Below are 21,506 nucleotides of genomic sequence, written 5' to 3' on the forward strand. Positions count from 1 at the left end.
AGACGCGGCTTTTTTTTCTTAACATTATAGAGTAACGTGGCAGTAATACGGAGTGTGGTCATTTTGTTATATTGTAGCAAATTGATATCATGTTTTAGTCCCGCTAGAACGTGGAAGCTTTAAATACAAATAAATATAAATTAGTATTTCTCTTAGGGATTACACACAGCCATAGGAGTCTACTTCTTATTTTTTATGTTGCATTTGAATTGAGATTGCGTTTCGGCACACTTTCCATTATGGCGACCATGGATAGTTTCTACAGTATTGAATGACCAGCGCGAGTCTGTTGTTGTTGTAATCTACTACTGCCGTATTTGCTAAGTTAAAAACGCGAGATTCGGGTGTGAATAGCAACGAGCATTGCGGAAGTTGTACTAGGAATCTCACTATCACGCTTTCAGGTACGGGGCATCACCGGCAGTTCGCTGAGGGAGACGAGTTTTGTTATGAGGTCATGTAGGACTGGAGGTGTGATTTAGTCGGCTATTTTCTTCTTGCAGATACACGCTACAGTGGGTGCCTATGAGGTAAGATCTGTGATCCACACATGATCAGGTAGATTGTTTATATGAACAAAGGTAGATTTTCTCCACTTATTATGGTGGTTTGCATTTCAGATTTCTATTACGAAAAGTCATTGAGAGGTAAGAGCTTAAAACACAAGTATGTTTAAAAGTAGTTGTTTGAGAATCAATGATTAAGGACAGTTTGGTTATTTCTATATTGGCAGTGACAAATCGTTTTCTCAGTTCATTTTATTAGGAATTCTGGTCTATGAAACTCAAGAGTGGCAGCGGAAGGTAGGGGTTTAAACCACATACAGTAATTTCACGTTACCACATTGGGAGACATAACTTAATACTCATTGCATAATACATGTTAGCATGAGCATAATTAAACACCACAACGTGGATTTAACATATTAAAGTCATTTATAATGTGATTTTCGAGCCATTACATGGACAAACATTGAAAGTAAATTATTTTATGTTTTCATTTCAGAATTGCCCCTTAGGAAGGAACTGTTTAAGTTCCGAAATGCATTGGGCATGAGCATTCATCAGTGTATGATTATGTATATGTACATGTATCGTTGAGTCTTAAGCACATGAGTAAAATGTATACTAAAATACTATGTTCAAACAATGTCATGCATAAAAGTAAATGAATTTTTTAGGTAATATTGAATTGTAAAGAGTAATAAATCAAAAAACTTCAGAAAGTGTATGTTTACACAGTGGTGTTTCGACACCTGGTGAATTGTGCGCAGCAAATACAGGTTTCAGTACTTGTTATAAACTTGGCTTTAGGATTGTCCAGCCATGTATGCCCCCTTTTCACATGCATAGTCCCATCCACACGACAATAACGGTTCTAAACAGGTGACCTTTTACCCAGTAGCTTGCTCCTGTCTCTTCGACACCAGGCTCTTAGTATTGTATCATAATCCCTGTACCTGACATACATAAACGTCCTCAGGCACAGCAGAATTAATCTGTATAAGGGTCACCACTTTTTTCATCCTTGGCCAACAGCCCGCTGTGCATGATCCCATTTGTTTGGAAAAACATTTATGATTGTTTTCAGAACTCTTATGATTGTTTTCAAAACATATTGATCCTAGAAGAAACCCTGGAGTGACCACTCTAGTACATAAGATCCTTATTCACCCCTGCAAGTTAGAGAATAATTCCTTCCACACTAACACGGGTTCCTGCATGCTGATTCTTTTACAAGCAGCTGTCTGACATCCCATGCAGGGTGTCATCCTCGGAGCAGAGGTGGGGTCCTTAGTTCTCTTCCATCCGGTGAGGGGGTTGGATCCTCCCTAGGGGATTCTTGGCTACACACACATATGCACATATACATCTCACACCTACATATAGGCTAGGTACATTTAGGCCAATTACGTAGGGCGCGCATTATAGGAGTATGCAATGCTATTGTTTTATCTGAACTGTATATGTTCATCTTCTTAGCAGTATGGTAGAAATGTATCTACTATTTACTATTAGTCCTTGCGATTCCTTTTGTATGCTTCTATCCCCTGATTGTCGCAGCAAATATGTTTTACATAAGCCTGTCGCTGGACCACTAAATACTTATTGGAAACGTCCTACCCGGCATCCTGTGTATTTTCTGAGAATAAGTAAGCACGAGTGACTGAGCAAAAAGGTACTGTATTGTTTTCCATGATCCCTGAGGAATCAGGGTTGTCATGTTCAGTGTGTTCCAGAAACTACCTACACCATTGGAAGATACAGGGGGGTGGTAGTGGCACTGTAGAGCTAGCTGGTCTAACGGCTGACAGATCCTGTGTGGGGGTCTGGAAGCGGTTTGGACACCAAGCCCTCAGTTTAGGTCATGCAAAACGCACAGATCCTGGGGATTCCTAGGAACTACATGACAGAGGGAGAGCTAGAGAGAATGCAATTCAGCAACCATAGAAAAAAAAGGCCACCGTCCCAAAAGAAGGATTATTCTATAAAAAGACAAGTTCTCATCTGCTTGCGAAACCACAGGTGCAATTGCATGGCAGCAGACACAGTAAAGGCTTGTTCTCTCCACCTAACTTTCTTACACTGAGGAACCGTTATTATATGCTGATCAGCCAAATGCAGTGGTCTCTTCGGGACATACCAATTCAGGGTTGATTTGAGATAACTCGATCCCTGAGAGTGAAGGGCTGTATGAGTCAAGCAGAGTGCTTAAAGCACACTTGCTTCTTTACTGGCAGCCAATGAAGAGACCTCAGCCATTCCCTATATGAGGAGAACTTGGGAATACTTAGAACCAGGTGTGCGGCAGCATTCTGGATAATTTGAAGCTTATTTAAAGCATATTAGTTGGCATTTACATAAAGGGCGTTGCAGTAATCTAAATGGGAGGTGATAAGAGCAATGACCACCAACCCCTCAACTCTTTTGGAAGAAAAGGGGATATTGTCTTCAGAATACCAATACTCCAGGAGCAAGAACACACCGTTCTATTGATCTGGGTGTCGTTGGACAAGGTATTATCAAAAATCACACACAGATTTTTAGCCACAACCACAGGTGTAGGGAAAGTTCCACCTGTTTCTGGCCACGAATGGCTGGAACAGGTGGAGCTATCGGCTACAAACACCAAGATCTCGGGTTTTTTGTATAAAGTTTCTGCCAGTTGTCCCTCATCCAACTGCTGATCTCCTGCATACAAGCTCTAAACCTGTCCGCCACCTTGTCCTACTAATTGGATATAGACATGATGATCTGGGTATCATCCGCATAGGAAGAGAGCTGGAGCCCAAATGAACGTACCAGTTTGCTAAAGGGGCAACATACAAGTTAAATAAAGTGGGGCTCAAGGATGACCCCTGGGGAACCCCACATGGAATCTGAAAGGAGGGAGCTCTAAATTCTCCGCAACTTACTGTGTTAGCTCAATTAATTAAACTCACACTATATACGGGGTGGGAAAGGGAGGGACTGTAATAGTACAACTGTGTTAGGACGAGAACCCTCACTCACCCAACTGTGACATTCTTCATCATAGGGTCCCCTCTTCACACTGGGACCGCAAGGTTCCCAGTGTGGGCTACAACTCTCCCTAAGGAGAGGAGCAGGGTGGTCACAAGCACTAAAAGTACTACTTCCTATGTGGGAGAGAGGGGTAGAGTGAACTACCAAAGGGTGAAGTGAATAAAACTATCTCTTGGTGGGAAAAAATATTTATTCTGGTGACCCAATAGATAGGGCTAACAAAAGGGGGAAGGTAAGTGAAATAGGGAAAATGTACATTGTCGTATTGTGTGGTCAACATGTTTCTGCCACGTTAGACTAAGATTTCATGGCCTTCCTTAGTACCAAGGATATAAGTCACTCTGCTATATAAAATAACCAACAAACCACACAGTCACAGTGTTGGTTGTACTCGTGGCACCAACATTTTGAAAGGGTCTACTAAATGCTAAACTGAGAAAATATACAATATTAAGACACAACATGTGAGACAGTCCTCATAGATATTTACACCAGTGGTGTTCACCTGCACTGCAAAATAGATGTGAAGTGGGTCTGTGATATCAGTGGGAGACTAAAATGACCTTACAATCAAATGTATGTCAAGGTCTGCTCTACCGTCATTGGTCCCTTGCGAGTGGTACAGAGCTATGTATATATATACACACAAAGTGACAATAGTCAGAAAATCAAACCACAATTTAGTTAGAGTGAGAAATGTCTATTAATTTGTATGACAGGCGGGCATGATAGTTATTGGCTATAACTAAAAGTGATATATCTATATTCTTAAGGGGGCCCATTGTTATATTAAAGTGTACATGGAAAATGATTGGGAATCTTGTTATATGGGCTGGATACTAGCTCGTAACAATATTAACATGTCCACTCCTTAAGATAACTAAAAACAATGAAACGCCCTCCTTTAGGTTTCTCAAATAAGGACAAGATTAGGATACACTGAAGTGTACCTTATGATTGCAATAAGGAAGGCAGACAATGAAAAGGAAGACGATAACAACATCAAAAACATAGTATGGAAGACAAGCCCCATTGTATCTCGGGGCTCCATTGGTCATGGTACAGCTAGCCTTAATACCCAAACTGTAAGTCTTAACCGCTAAAAGGTCGTGTTGGATCATACCGCACTGTATGTCCTATTCGAACAAACAAGTGAAGGTGACCTACCTTCGGAGACTCAGCACGCTATGTCTTGTGAAGGGCCGGCATGAGGGAGATTCTGAGGAACCATGTCTATTTAACTTCTGTGTAAGTATCTTGGACGCCTTCACTTGTTTGTTGCAATAGGACATACAGTGCGGTATGATCCAACATGGACTTTTAGAGCTTAAGACTCACAGTTTGGGTATTAAGGCCGGCTGTACCACAACCTATGTTTTTGATGTTTTTATCGTCTTTCTTTCCATTGTCTGCCTTCCTTATGGCATTCATAAGGTACACTTCAGTGTATCCTAATCTTGTCCTTATTTGAGACCCTAAAGGTGGGTTTTTCATTTTTTAGTAGTTTTCTTAGGGAGTGGGAATGTTAAGATTGTTACGGGCTAGTATCCAGCTCATATAACAAGATTCCCAATCATTCTCCATGTACTCCTTAATATAACAATTGGCCCCATTAAGAATATAGATATATCACTTTTAGTTATAGCCAACTTATTTTGATATAGACAGAAACAAAAAACCTGATGCAATAGCCAAAACAGTGTATTCTGAATACTTGTACTTTTACAATATATGTTTAAAGAAATGCGTCTTAGACTAGCATCTTGATGCTTATTGGTTAAATTAAACATTTCTAAGATGGCATTGCAAATTCCATCTCAGTTAAGATACAGAATAAACGGACTTCCCCTTGACCACCTGTCAAGAGAGGTCCTTTGCCCCAGATTTTCACAATAAAGATAATATCAGCTCAGAAGATGATCCTGCTTGACTGAGATGCTTCTGCCACCTCACACTTTCTATTAAAAGCTGATATTTAGCCTGACCCCAAGAGGAGTTGATGCTGATGCTGAATGCGTGTCTACCTTTCACAGGGATCATGGCCTTCTTGACTCCTGATAATTACAGCGTTTTGCTGTAAATAAGGTATATAGTGTGCTCATGCTACCTAAGAAAATCTAGAGGCAAGTTATTTTACTCTTCATGATCTCCTAGTGTATTACATAGAGGTAGATTTTAGTGTGCTAGGTTTTTAGATGACATTTTAACCATGTTGGAAATATTTATTTTATTCTCATTGTTCGCAACTTGCATTTATTCTGTTTTAATAGTATTCCCTATGATTCTTTCTGATGTGTTGAGAAACAGGGTGCACTTGTTGAAATCGACATGCTTTCTAGTTAAAGTGTCTTTATTTTATCACATCTAGGAGCATATTTATGAGAACCATGCGCCACTGAAGCATGACTTTTTTTGACACTCCAGCGGCACAAACTACAAATTCATACCTATGAGGTCATGCAAAGCCACTTTGAGTGGGTTTAAATGGCCTCATATATATGGAGTAAGGCAAGGCAGCGCAAATTGCTGCTTTGCATTACTCTGCACTAGGGAGGCATTGCATAGGCATTTTGGTGGGTTTTCCTAGGCAACACCTATGGATTTTGATGCTTCCCGAGATTTATAAAACCGTGTAATCCTGGGGATGTGTCAAAACCTTACTCCTCCTCAGAGAGTAGCCAACGAGGAGAAATAACTTTTTTTCTCTGCTAGTTATATCACACATAGAAAGAGGAAAATTCCTCTATGGATAGTTTTTGTTCAACAAGAAACAGCTCAGCACACTTGTAAATATTTAGTTCTCAACAACCCACAATAAGGCACAATTATAGTGTAGCTGTATGCTTATATAAAGAAACAACGTTATTCAGTTGAAGTTGATTTTTCATCTTTATTCATTATGCAACCGCCAACGCGTTTCGTCCATACATGGACTTCTTCAGGGCTCAACGATAATATTTCTCTATTGTCAGATGTTCATGGTCAACATGTTAAGCACAATCGGTTAGTGAGAAAGATAGTCCGGACAACGTCTATGTTGTGTTTCCATTAGTGCAAAATAGTAAGTCAGTCACAGTGTCCTTCCGTCCTCACACGCCCGTCCGATTCGATTTACTCGCAATTGAAATGAAATTAAATGAGAAATGAAATTGTTGCTTTTGGTGCACCACCCTACCTAACAATGCAAAAACGTATGTACAAACCTGCTCCACATGCATTTGTGTTAAGGTCAAGAGAACATCACCTGCAGGGTTGTTAAAACCCAAATCCACCACATGTAGAATTTTGTAACCGATCTTCCCAAGTCAAATACCTAAACCACTGTTTGGGTAGTTGCAGATTTGTTGGCAATTGGCATATTTTGTACCACTAAAAAGATATCATTCACAAAAGAATAAGTTGATATCTTCATTCAACATGTGATCTGATTGCATGGACTACTATCCAGAATGTTCTCTGACCACAGATCCCAATTTACACCTAAATTCTGATGATGTTTATGTGCATCCCTAGATATGGAAGTTTTGTTTGTCTTCCCCTTACCACCCACATTCGAAATGACAAATAGAATTGGCCAATTAATCTATGCAGCAAAAATTGAGATGCTTCATAATCAACTTAACTCACAAAAGGGATACAGCTATACATATAGTGGATTTTTTCTATAATAGCAACCATGCCGCCAGTGGGCATCCTCTTTTTTTGTGTAATAGGCCGTCATCCTAGAATCACTGCTCCAGAAAAGACAATAAAGAACAGCTTTATGCCTTCTGTCTTAGAACACCATCAATGCTTGTCTAAAACCTTGCAAGAAGTGAAGCAAACCTGTCCCATTATCAGGAGCAAATGAAACTGCAAGTTAGTTAACCTGAGTAGAAAGTCGAAGATCTAGGATGGATGTATACAAAAAAATTAAGATTAGAAGGTGCAGAAAAATGCAGCCCAAGGTTTGTACGTCCTATCCCAATTTTTCAAACCAATAATCTGGTAACAGTCAGATTAACTTTACCTACCTGGTTGCACCCTGTGTTTCATGAATCACTGTTATGCCCTTTTAATGCTCACACAAGATCTGCAAGACCCCAACCTCCCATCAAGCTCAAATGAAAATTGAAATATGAAGTCTGTAAAATCTTGTATGCAAATGCATAAGGTATATATTATATATTGGAAAGACCATGGCCCAGAAAAACAATCATGGGGACCTGCTTCTGAGGTTCACGCCCCACATTTGATCAGAAATTTTGATTTGCAATTCCCTGACAAATCTTGCCCTCTTTCTCAGCCCTTGGTGGGGAGGGGGTACTGTTAGCAACATGTTGTGCTCTTTGCCATTCAGCGCTGTTTAACCATGTTCAGGCGCACCCAATGGCTTTGGGTGACATTGCCATCTCTGATCCGAGTAGTGCCCAAAACCATCCCTGGACCGACCTTGCTATGAGAGGCTTCGATTGGCTCTATACCTTTGGTGTGATACTTGATTAAAGCCATAGTATAGTTTTTCATGGACCGCTTGCCTTTCTCAAAAAGATTTCCAGGTGTAGACAAACAATCCTCAATTCTTTCAAGGTTATGTAAGGTTTCACTTTGGTCATGTGACCACGTGCCATCTTGGCTGGAGTGGGTATAAATGTCATGCATCAGCTTCAAAGACATTGCTCAGCTCTGACTTCTAATGAGCAGACATCCTGGTCATCGCTTCTTGCCACTGCTTGTCAGAGCAGGACAAGAAATCAGGAAACTTACCTTCTGAAAGACCGCTGATATCCACTGTATCATCCCATTCATCGTCCTTGTTGAAGGCTGTCCATGAAGCACATGTAAAAAAAGAATAAAAGAAGATCAGGAGTTAGTTCTACCCAAGCCCTGCCATAACCACCTGAGAAGAAGGTTCAAGAAAAGGTTAATACACCAATCCAGCAAATGGTCTCAATTAGCAAAAGTTCTGATAATGGCTCACAGAGGTGTTCATTAATCCAAGCCATTTATTAATCCAAGCCATTAATGAATCCATGGAGCATACCATACATCGTGTGGTAGAGCTTGCAAGCAAACCTATGCTTCAGATCAGTGGCAAGCATAACAGCTTTTAACGTGATAGACACAGCACTTTTCAACAGTGTTGTAATACCCGTAATGGTATAGTTCCTCTGGTTTTCAGCAAAGCTGCTCTACATTTATTGAGAAGATACAAACACTTCTCAACAGGACTATCATACCTGTAATGGCACAATACCAGCATTTAAGCACTCAGTGGGTGGTTTAATCTATCAATCAGGATAGCCCCACAATCGATCCAAGTTTTGCTAATTCCTGTCTGATGCATTTTGCAACCACATTGGGGATAACCTAGGCCGACCAGAAGGTCATTGGGTTTAAGATCTACCGGCATGTCTAAGTAAAAATTATACCCACTGACATTGTCAGTGAATAGCCTCCCTCACCACACAGCTCCACCCGGTAGCTGTTGCCCACTGACCCTTCCAGTCCTGATAAATTCAGGACCTGAAAGGGTCAGGGGGCAACGTTCCTTCCTCAGCCACCCGCCAGCACTTCATACCTTGTGGTCCAGTGGGGAGCATCTCTGCTGCTGCTCGGCCCTCTGTCTCTTTGTTCCTGCCTTCTTCAGTTTTTGACTTTTTATCCTCTGACCTCTGCTTTTCCTTAAATGTCACCTTTTTATCTTTTCTGCTTTAATGTTCACTTTCTTTCCTTTTCTGCACTTTTGCACCTTTTCCTCACTGTTTCCTCACCGCTGTTCACCCAGCATGCCCCAGCCCCTCCAGCGTCACTTTCTTGCCTTCCAGCTGCCCAGCCTTCCCCCTCACGCTACTTAATGGTGGCCGCATTGCGGCTGCAGTGCAGCCACTCATGTGACACGCCAATGGCAACCTGTCTGCGACTGTCCGTGCCTGAACCACGCCCAGCACCACGAATCCTAGTGCCCGGACCACCCACCGCTATGATGCCAGCCACACCCTGTTATGTTATGTTATGTCATGTTATCAAGATTTCTAAAGCGTGCTGTTACCCTGAGGTGTCCTGGCGCTATGCGCTATCTACCAGAGCGAGCCGTTAAGACATTAGGAGGAAAAGGTTCTTCAAGAGAAAAGCCAGGTTTTTAAACCCTTCCTTAATGGAAGAAGTCCAGTAGAGTTCCTAAGATGAAAAGGGAGACTATTCCAAGCCTTGACGGCACAATGGCAGAAGCTCCTACCACCCCAACTGAGTTTGTGGTAGCGGGGAAGAATAGCACGTTTAGATTGCAGAGAGCGCAGGGTTCTCCCCAGCACATACCACTGAATCGAATGTTTTAAGAAGTCAGGGCCAGTGCCATTGAGAGCTTTAAAGACTATGCATAGAGCCTTGAACTGAATCCGAGCTGCCACCGGTAACCAGTGTAGGGATCTAAGTCCTGCCCTTACTGAGGTGAACCTGGGTGTACCGGTAAGTAATCTAGCTGCAGCGTTTCGCACGGTCTGGAGTCTAGACAGATGTTTTTTATGAATATTGATATAAAGACTGTTACAATAGTCCAGCCGTGACAAAATAAGTGCCGTAACTGCGATTTTTAGACAGTCTTCTGGAAGAAAGAATTTAATTTTACGTAGAAGTTTAAGTGTAAAAGAGCAGGAAGAGACAACTCTGCTAACCTGATCCTCAAAAGACAGTTTTGCATCTAAAAGCACCCCAAGATGTTTTGCCTTCGCGACTGGAACAGGAGGCCTTCCCATAGAAGTCGGCCACCAGTCTGATGTCCAGAGGTTGGCTGTGTTCCCAAAAAGTATGACCTCGGTCTTTTCGGAATTAAGCTTGAGGCAGTTTGCTGCCATCCAGGCAGCTATTGCCTGCATACAATTGTGACACTTAGAGGCTGTTTCAACCTCTGCCCCCTTTTTAATTGACAACACAATTTGTGTGTCATCGGCATAGGATGACAGCTGGAATCCGAAAGATTTAACCAGGGTGGCCAGCGGGGTAACATATACATTAAACAGTGTCGGGATGAGTGAAGACCCCTGTGGAACTCCACAAGGAAGGACAAAGGGCTTAGAGCTGTTCCTGCCGAGATCCACCGTTTGTGATCTATTAGCTAGAAAGGATTTCAAGAGATCCCAGGCCCTACCTTTGACCCCAACCGCTGTTAGACGGTCCATCAAGACTTCATGATGAACCGTATCAAATGCGGCCGAGAGGTCCAGAAGGATGAGAATGGCAGCACCACCCTGATCTAGGGCCCCCCTGATCTCATCTGTGGATTTTAATAGTGCCAGTTCGGTACTATGTTCGGCGCGAAACCCAAACTGCGTGGGGTCCAAAGATGAGTTCAGTTGCAAGAATTGGCTAAGTTGAACATTCATGGTCCTCTCGATCATCTTACCCGGGAAGGGAAGACGAGAGATGGGCCTATAATTGCTCGGGTCTTTTAAGTCTAGATTAGGTTTTTTCAATAGTGGGAGAACTGAAGCAGTCTTCCATAAAACAGGGAAGCGACCAGTTTTAAAAATGGAGCGAAACAATGGGGTAAGGGCTTCCCCAATGATATCCGAGACCAACCTCAAAACTGAGGCTGGGCAAGGGTCCAGCGGAGAGCCAGAGCGAATCTCAAAGAAGAGCTTAGTAATTCAAGGCTGATCTAAAGGTATAAAGTGGTCAAGAGTGAGGGAGGGTCCATTGTACTCTTGGCGCTCTGTTAACACAGCCTGATTAAAAGGTGTAGGCGTAAATGTAAAGGACGAAAAGATATTTTCGACCTTTTGTAGAAAAAAGGCGTCCAGGGATTCACAGAGTTCTATATTACTTTCGATTTTAGGACTAGTGAAGGAAGTTAACAGGGAGATGGTTCTAAACAGCTCTTTAGAGGAGGAGCTAGCACCTCTAATCTGTTCCCCATAGTAGAGCTTTTTTGTTTCAAATAGTAGTTTTTTATATTTAGCCAGGGCTGCCTTATAGGCCTCCCTGCTGATATTACTGTACTCTCTCCTCCATGCTCGTTCCAGCTTTTTACACTCTAACTTTTGTTTTTTTAGACTTTCAGAGTACCAGGGGGCTCTAGGATATACCCGCTTAGTGATGCACAGTTTATCTGGCACTAATTTCCTACAGGCCAGGTCCACCCAATCTGTGTAGGTAATAGCAGCCTCATCTACATCATTTACAGGAGCAGGTAGTGAGCCCTGCAAAAGATTACTTAGAGCAAGGTGGTCAATGTTTTTCCAGCACCTAGTTTTTAGAATTGCTCTATCCAACGGTTTGTGGTTTTTGGATAAGGTTTGTTTAAGTTCAAATAGAACAGCTGCATGATCGGTCCAGGTGAGACGTATGGAATTTGAATAAACAAGGTTAGGATATTTAGAAAAAATACCATCCAGAGTATGGCCTGCGGAGTGAGTGAAGTCTTCTACTAACTGTCACCCAACACCACCAACTCATTAGTAAAACAAAGAAAGCGGCCTTACAAGAAAGGATCAATGCCAACCCACTCAATAGCAAAGAACTCTTTGCCGTGCTCAAAGAATTTGCCATACCCAGCACACAAACAGAAGACATCCCCCTCTCCCAAGACCTCTGGAACAAACTTGGCACCTTCTTCCACCACAAGATTAAGGAGGTCTATGACAGCCTCAACTCCCTCGATATCCAAGGCTCTCTCTCCCCACCCACAACCAACGTACCCAAAGACACCCAGACCCTGCTCTGCTGGACTCCCCTCACCACTGACGACACCCTCAAGATCATGAGGAGCATCCACTATGGAGCACTCTTGGAGCCCTGTCCACACCACACCTTCAACAGAGCTGGCACCTCCATTGCCCCCGAACTCTGTTGCACCATCAACTGCTCCATCAACTCCACTACCTTCCCAGAAGCCTAGAAACACACAGAGATCAACCCCTGCTGAAGAAATCCTCTGCTGACCCGACGGACCTCAATAACTTCAGACCCATCTCTCTTGTCTCCTTCCCAGCTAAAGTCATCTAGAAGGCCATCAACACCCACATCCTGGACCTCTCCCAATCCGGCTTCCGAACCAACCACAGCACAAAGACCGCCCTCCCTCATGCCACACATGGCTTCCTCCCCCTCCTCGACTGAGGCGAAACTGCACCCCCTTCGTCCCCCTGGACCTTTCAGCCGCCTTCAATACCGTCTCCCACCGGACCCTATGCACAAGACTCCATGACGCCGGCATCTGCGGCAAAGCCTTGGAGTGGATCCGCTTCTTACTCATTGACTGAACACAGAGTCATACTACCACTGTTATAATCTGAATCCATAGAGATCCGCTGTGGAGTGCCTCAGGGCTCCTCCCTGAGCCCCACTACCTTGTCAACATCTACATGGCCCGCTCCTAAACATCATCAGGAACCATGGACTCAACATCATCTCCAAAACTTGCGATACCCAGCTTATTCTCTCCCTCACCAACGACCCCACAGTCACCAAGAACAACTTTCACAACTGGATGAAGGCTGTCGCCACCTGAATGAAGGACAGCTGCCTCAAGCTCAAATCAGAGAAGACCGAAATCCTCATCTTAGACTCCACTGCCTCTGCAAGGGACAAACCCTGGTGGCCTGCAGCACGTGGAACTCCCCACGCCCACAAAGCACGCACAAAACCTTGGCATCATCCTGGACTCCTCGCTCACCATGAACTGCGACATCAACACAATCTCATCATCCTGTTTCCACACATTACGCCTGCTCCGGAAGATCTTAAAGTGGATCCCCACTGAGTTCAGAAAGACGATCACCCATGTACTTTTCAGCAGCAGAAACTCCTCAAGAAACTGCAGAACATTCAGAACGCCTCAGCCAGACTCATCCTCAACATCCCCCATTACAGCCACATCACCGGCCACTAGAGAGACATCCACTGGCTCCAAGTCAACAAAAGAATCACCTTCAAACTCCTCACACAAGCCTACAAAGCCATGCACGACGTGGGACCTGCGTACCTCAAACACCCCCTCACATTCCATGCAACCACCAGAGACCTCCGCTCGGCCCAACTAGCCCTGGTCACAGTCTGACAAATCCACAAGACCACAACCGGAGGACGATCCTTCTCCTACCTCTCAGCAAAGACCTGGAAAACCCTACCTCTCCACCTCAGAAAACCACGTCACTGCCTCACTTCAGGAAGGTTCTCAATACCGGCTCTTTGACTGAACCACGGTGCCTTTGATGGATCAGCAGTCGCCCCCAGTGCCTTGAGACCCTTACAGGTGAGTAGTCACGCTTTAAAAGACACCTGATTGATTGATTGATTAACTGACTCGCATATAGTCCATTCATATCACGATTTTGTTTTCCAAACACCAGTGCAGTCATCTTAGGAGTGGGCAGAAGAGTACACTCTGAGATACCTAGATGCCACACACTGTAGGACACTGTCTTCAGGCAGGGAGCAACCCCATTGGCTAGTAACTGCTGCATCTCCTGAGGGCACTTTCAGGGCCTAAATGTGGCATCCAGGCACCAACATCTCGGAACACATTTGGACAGGGGAGAGGACCAAAGAAGGACTGCCCTGCTGATTCCAGGATCTGGTAAGAGAGGCTGTACCAAAGGCTGGACTGCACCTGCTGCTTCTTGGACTATCAAAGAGAAGGACTGTGCCCATGGTGCCTGACTCCCTGTAAAAATGCTCTCGAGACCCCATATTGAAGAGCTGACTACAAGAGTCAGTTGGTTGACTTTCTATTCCCACCTACAGTACCACAACCGGCTGAAGAAGCCCGCTTGGTTAGTCAGTAGCCACAATCGCTTGATTGCCACTGACCACACGACATGCAACCCAGGAGAACGTAACCTGACACCCAAAATTTGCACCTGAGTCTGCTGGACCTAAAAGGGTCATCAGAATGCAGCTGGTTGCCCAGAAAGGACAGTAGCCTCATCCAAAATGAAATGCTGGTTTTGCTGTGACCGGAGACCAGTAGTCCAGTGGCAACTGGCCCTTTACTGGACACATCAGGACATCATGGGATATTGATTCCTGTGGCTAAAGTCACCCCACCAAGAATATAGATGGAGGAGTAGCCTCAGGAAAGCCCCCGTAGACCGCACTATCCCACAGCATCATTTATCCCTTCAACCAGAACCACTTCATTGATGTCTATGGTGGTTCTTTCACAGAACCTGGCACTGGACTTGAAACTGCTTTGCTGGAAAGGAACCTATTCTAGAATTTCTCACTGGGTGTTAGAAGTGGCACCCAGCTTTATAAAAGTTTTACAAAGTTTCCTCTAAATGCGGTAATTGCCAATGCTTGTTTACATCTTGAGTAAAAGTTGTGATTTACGTTTTGCTTGAAAATCTATTTCTCTGGAACCCTTTGGTGAATTTAGTTAAATTTTGATGCCTAAAAATTCATAAAAAACAAGATCTATTTTTAGAAATTTGTGTTGTACTCTAGTGACTGTCTTAATTCATTATTTTGTTACTATTAAATGATTTGCACTTGCTCCTTTGTTTAAGCCTGATTGCTTGAAGCCACAGCCACCCAGTGTTGAGCTAAGGGTTTTACAAACTAGGATGACTGAACCCAAGATGTTATTGTGAGTGTTTTACATGCTGAGGTCATGTAAGCACACCATATTATACAGACCTTTCCTCACATGGTGCACATGCATGAACCGTGTTTGCCCATGAAAACAAAAATCAGCATTAGGCATCATTAAAGTTAGGACACTCAGGGCAGGGATGCCCGTCCATCACGATGCAAGGGATTTTTCTATCCCAACAATCCTTGAATTGGTGAAACTCTTAGTCCCTCTCTTACTTCCCTCTCATCTGCATGAAGCCTCTGTGTCCTTTTTATGACAAAAGTAACTTTACAGGCACACATATACAAGCTCACCACTTATCTCTTCCTGATGCAGGTCACCAAGAAGGCTATTCCTTCACTACCACATTCTTCTAGAAAAATGTTGCCCAAGCCCTTATCATTTCAAGGTTAGATCCCTGCAACTCAAAGGTTGTTGACCTACATTTCTATCTTCTTGGCAGATCACTAAAGGCTCACTTTGCAGCTTCCTGCATTAGTGTTGGCCTGAGCAGAAGGGCCAATATTTCCTCCTATCTTTACCAATTGAACTAAATACTAATGCAAAAACGCTATCTTTCCAAAGCATTTTGTTTTTGCCACAAAGCTTTTTATTTTCCCCTCGCAAGAATTAAATGACATTTTCATCATACTTCCTTATGAGATCTCTTTCCTCCACTAATTTTGCCCTTTTAGTAGGCTATTTTGATTGGAGATTCAGGCAGACCATCCCCTTCTTGTGCCAGCACATAGACACCCTTTTTTTGGGTAATCCTGCGCTCTCTAAAATCTCTACCTCATCATCATCATTATGGGGTAACCAGCCACAGTCTCCAGTTTTACACTAACTGGGTGGGCTAAATATTCAGAAACTGTTATAAGTAGAAGATCCTAGTTTTCTTGTGGGTGCTTTATTTCAAAGCATAGTATTAGTGATATGGGTTAAATGAGAGGCTGTCTGATGCACAAAAGAATGCATTCCCAAAGTGAGTGGAACTGACTTTGCAAAGGCAAAGTTCCAATTCGTGATTCACAATTATGCATTGTGATTCATAAATGCTATTACAGTTTACAATGCACAACTTATTAAACTTTGTGAGTCACAAGGGAGCAGTGTTGGATCCCCAATCTGCCACTGCTTGGGGTATTGTGACCTCTGTCCCTTTAAGGGCCATGGATGGCATTGAAGACACACTACTGTCCCATGGAGGCCTTCGTATCAGTATCTGCTACTTTTTGCAATGAGTTGAAAGCTGACTGAATTAATGTTAACGACATAGGCAGTTTGCGACTTAGGACTCATAGTACAATGTGAAAAAATACTACACTGAACATCCTCTTTGTGTAAATAAATGGCGGTAAAAGGGGTAGCAGTCGGAACACAGCGGTCTTAACCAGGCGTGATTCGACTACGCAAGCTAAACCACTCTTGCCTTAACCACGCATATGCGTGGTTAAGGCAATGCACGCTGTAGCTGCTGGCTGCTGTGGACGGAAGCAGGAGGACCTCACAGGAAGAGATCCACAGTGAGGTAAGTGGGGCTGGGCTGTAGTTTCTGGGCTGTGGGTCAGGGGTAGTTTTCTGGGCTGGGTTTGGGCTGGGGGTAGTTTTCTCGGCTGGAGGTGGGTCTGTAGTCATTTTCTGGGCTGGGTTGGAGTGGTTCAGGGTTAGTTTTCTCGGCTGGGATGGGTCGGTGGTTTTCTGGGCTAGGGGGGTCGAGGTAGTTTTCCGGGCTGGGGGGTGGGTCGGGTAGTTTTCTGGGCTGGGCAATTTTCTGGGTAGTTTTCAGGGCTGGGGGACCGGGGGTAGTTTTCTGGGCTGGGGTTCAGGGCTAGTTTTCAGGGCTGGGGGGTTGGAGGTAGTTTTCAGGGCTGGGGTGGGTTTGGGGCTAGTTTTCAGGGCTGGGGGGTCAGGGTAGTTTTCAGGGCTGTGGGGTCGGGGTAGTTTCCAGGGCTGGGGAGGGTCGGGTTGTTTTTTAAATTAGGGGTTACGGTATTAGGACTCAGGGGAGAGGAATGGGTAGTCGGGGTAGTTTTTAGGGCCTAGGGGAGGTTGGGGTAGTTTTTAGGGCTTGGTCAGGCCTGGGCTGGGTCAGGTTAAGGGACAGCGTTAAGGGACAGGGTTGTAGGCCTCTGGGCAGGGGGAGTGGAATGGGTAGTCGGAGTAGTTTTTAGGGCTGGAGCGAGGGCGGAGTAGTTTTTAGGGCTGGAGGGAGGTCGGGGAGTTTTTCAAAGTAGGGGTTTGCCTAAGGGCAGTGGAAGGGGTTGGGGTAGGCACAGCGCAAGAGGTTGGAGGGGGTCGAGGTAGTGTTCAAGGGTTAGGGACAACGTGGGGGTTGGGAGGGGGTAGGAGTATTCGGACCTCAGGGCGAGGGAGTTTGTAGCTTGGGGCGGTGGGAGGGGTGTCGCGACCTTATGCGCGCACACCCCTTTATCATTCATGCCTTTGCCACAAAATTACGTGGTAAAGGCATGGGTGGTAAAGGAATGCGAGATTAAGACGCCTTCCTGGTTTACGCTGCGTGGTAGAGGCATGCATGTTTTATCCAGTCGTGCTTCTGTCATACAACCTGGTAAAACCACAGCATAAATAATATACAAAGAAAATAAGGAACACAAAAGAAACCTAAAAGTCTCCACCACCAACCAATTTTTAGCTAGCCTATTTAGGATATACTACTGTGGTCATCATGGACATTACCACAGCATTTGATATCATCCACCAAGAAGTCCCAATGAATCTTTCTGCCTCTGCATGGTTCAAGGGGACTGAATGTGATTGCTCCCAGGAACAGATGAAAATATTTTCTGTCCATCCTTTGCTCTCACGTTTTCAGTCATCTACAGTGTCACACATTACTCTTCCCTCACTCCTACTCTTTGCAACCAGCCCTATGTACTTCTTTAAAAGGCCTTTCAGAATCCAATTGTATTCCTATGCAAACAAAAATCATATTTAAGGATCAAGAGACTGTTAGATCTGCAGCTCGCTTTAGGTACTTTACTGACCATCAAATAAGTAATGGGAGATAACTCCATTATTAAGCGTGATACCAATCAAGGTGAGATATCAGTGATGGGGTGGTATGCCCCTTCGGTACTTGTCAGCTTGCGATGTGACCTCAGAAGGGCCCCTCAACCACTTCCTGTCAAATGCATAATTAATGTAGGCTTCAACATGGACAAGGGCCCCATGTTAACAATGCACTCAATTTAACTTTGTAGAATCCGCATGAGTCTGTCAGTTTGAACTGTTAAAGAAAATGCTTCCTTTTCTTCCCATAGCCCAACATGTTCTTTTGGTAAGCTCCTTTAGTGTAGCTAGACTAAAGTATGGCAATGCCACTTGAGAATAATAGGAGCAGGTTTCAAAGGCAGGTAGTGAAGATTAATGGGGGCAATATCACAGCCCCAGACTGTTCCAACATGTAAATGCTGCCAGGTGGTTCCACTTGCCTTCTCTGAATTAGCTCTCAAGTTGTGGAACTTTCTCTGCATATCTGTATGTCTTTTCCGCTGGCCTGCAGAAAGGACCTTCCATTAGCACCACAGTTGTCTCATTCAACTCTCCTCCCAGTGCCAAGAAGCCCATTTGCTGACTGGTTACTGTACAAATACACCATTGAACTCAATTCAGCATTTGTGGCTTCAAGGGAATAAGGGGCATTGGGGTATAGGGGCCGGGACCCAAGGAAGAGGAATGACAAGAACACTGAGACACATTGTGATGGATGTAGGCACTGAGACATAAAAAGAGGAAGGGAGGGAGGGAGGGAGAGGCAGGCGCAAACATAAAGACAGAAATATGGGCATCACGGCAGAGACACTGGGCACCAAAAAGGGGTGCAAATATAGACCATAGCATTAGCCACACTCTGATTCATACAAAAAAACAAAGCCAGACATGTATGCAACAACACATAATTACGGAGAGAGAGGGGAAAAGGAGCAAGAGAGAAAGAGAGAGAGAGAGACTAAGGACCTTCTGGGCAAATCACTTGACCGTTGTAACATAAAGGAGATTCACACTGTGTTCCTGACCTCCTTACCTCCCTTCAACCAAATTGTCGACTTCCTTAAATTACTTACCCTATGTATGTGTTGGCCCTATCTGTACCTAATATGCGTGCTAATAAGATGAGAGAGCTGGAACCCATATGAATTAATCTGAAAGATTCTAGTACAGGGCAACAAAAATACAATATCCGTTCCTCATAAAATATGGAATCTCTGTATAGAATTACAACTAGATATTTAAACTCCTACTCTCTTCAACAAAGGTTCTCGGTCTTCTGACTGCTGCTGTCTACTCACCTCAAAATGATATTCTGACCCACATGTGCATGTGTGCGCACTCACACACATGAAGTGTTATTCCTAATCCTAAATCACATACTCAATGATCTAAAAAAATATAATTTAAATTAACTATTGGGACATGCAAATCTATAATGTAAAATTTTACCTAGAAAATATATCAAAGTTAAGCAACCCCCTTCCGTCTCAAGAATGCATTATTTGTGAAAGAAACAAATCAATAACACTTACCACTTATACTTCCCAAAGGCAACACAAGATATCGGAATAATACTGAAATAGAGAAAATACAATAATTGCACATGTTATTGCAGGATTGGGCAAACGATGACTTTTTAGTTTGATTTATCACACTCATAACGCTTGCTCCTTCATGTTTATTTAATTAAAATCTTTTCTTTCAAGTCACTGTGGAGGCAGGTAAACCTTCCAAATAGTACAAAATGTGCAGACATACTGTGTAAGACAAGTATCCCTTCATATGTGTTGAGTACTCGGAAAAATATGGGGAGTGTCACCCATCCAAAACAACTGCAATCTAAGGTTGTGATTTCAGAAGTTGTGTCTGGGGGCTTGAAATGGGTGCAGCAGTACCAGTGAAGGATTCAGAAGCCTTTGGGACACAGGCCATTGTATGTACTATTGAACCTTCAAAGTATAAATATGGACCAATCCGCCATCCCACATCCCCCTCTAAACAACACATCGCAGGGGAGAAGCAAAAAGATTAATTAACACACTGAGACCTAATATCTCTGTAATGGTTTATAGCAGAGATACTATTCACAGTAAAAAAATAAATTGTCAGGGAGTGTGTCCAAGATGGCGCCCACGTAGGAAGGGACTCACGGAGCTCCTTCGTGCAAATCGGGTCTGGACCTGATCTGGAGCCTCCTTGCAACCCAATTGAAGCGGCACGGTGTGATGGGAACCGGGAAACCCAGCGGCCCACTCTTTGGGCCCTAGGGACCCGAAGGGCCCGAGTTCCTAAGCCTCGATTGCTGCTCAAGTGGCCCGCCCACGCGGCAGGGTCACCGGGCCTGATCTTTGCTGGCCTCCGCCTTGCTGTGCTGCATGGAGGTTGCGGTATCCAGGATGTGGCTTTGTGACTGCACCGCCTACCCCGCCTGCCTGTGCTAATCGACTGACCAGGATCTACAGCCACAGGAGCCTGCCCAGAGACTTCGCTCTTGAGGAGGAGACAGTTGCACCTGGGCTGACATGGGCATGCCTGCCTGCCGACCCTTGTGGCCTCCCAGCTGCTGTGACACCTTCTGAACTGCTGGGTGAGTCTGGGCTGCCTTGCTTACTGAGGGCACTGGACGGAACTGGCTCTGTCCTTGAGGTGTCCGATGATGAACCAGGGAGGACCAACACTGACTTGCTGCCGCCCCTGGACCCTAGGAGAAAGAAAAGGCGGCCCGGAGGCATCAATGGAAGTGTGGTCTGGTCAATAGAAGGCCTGCAGAAGCAGGTGCGTGGTGAGCCCCCCTGCTGGAGGAGTGACGATCTGCCACCTGTGAGGTGGCGCTCCAGCTCTGGTTGCGGTGGACTGGTGGTAGCCCAGCAACAGATGAGAAGCAAGCTGGCAGTGTAGCTTGACTCACTGCATAGTGGTGAAGCCGTGGCTGTTTAGATGCTGGACCCTGCAGACTTGCTCACCTGATGGGGCTGCGGGCCAGAAGAGTTCCCTTACAGTTGGTTGGCCAGGCCTTTTGCCTGTGGGACCTAGCAGCTGGTGAGTGCCTCACAGAGGCCTACGCTTCCTATGGACATTGAGCCCCACTGAGGTAGCTGGGAATAAAGAGTCGCACCACCGAGGCGTGGATGGTGCTGGCCCCCAGGAGGGGGGGCATTGTTTGCTTCTGCTCATCCTGCTGATTGTCCTTTGGCTGATAGAGGCGTGAGTGGCAGACCTGGCTATTTGGTGACCCCTAACACACTATTTTACCCCCAAATGGAGAGACAGTGGGATCCGCTTCTGAAGACGTCTGGAGACCGGCTGAAATGTGCTGGTGGGGCGACGTCCTCCTAAGAGGTGCTACTTTTCCTTCATACTGGTCTGTTGACATCACCAAGACTCGGATTAACACACCAGAAAGATCCGGGTGG

The sequence above is a fragment of the Triturus cristatus genome, chromosome 5_1 (assembly GCF_964204655.1).
Source record: "Triturus cristatus chromosome 5_1, aTriCri1.1, whole genome shotgun sequence".
Taxonomy (NCBI): Eukaryota; Metazoa; Chordata; class Amphibia; order Caudata; family Salamandridae; genus Triturus; species Triturus cristatus.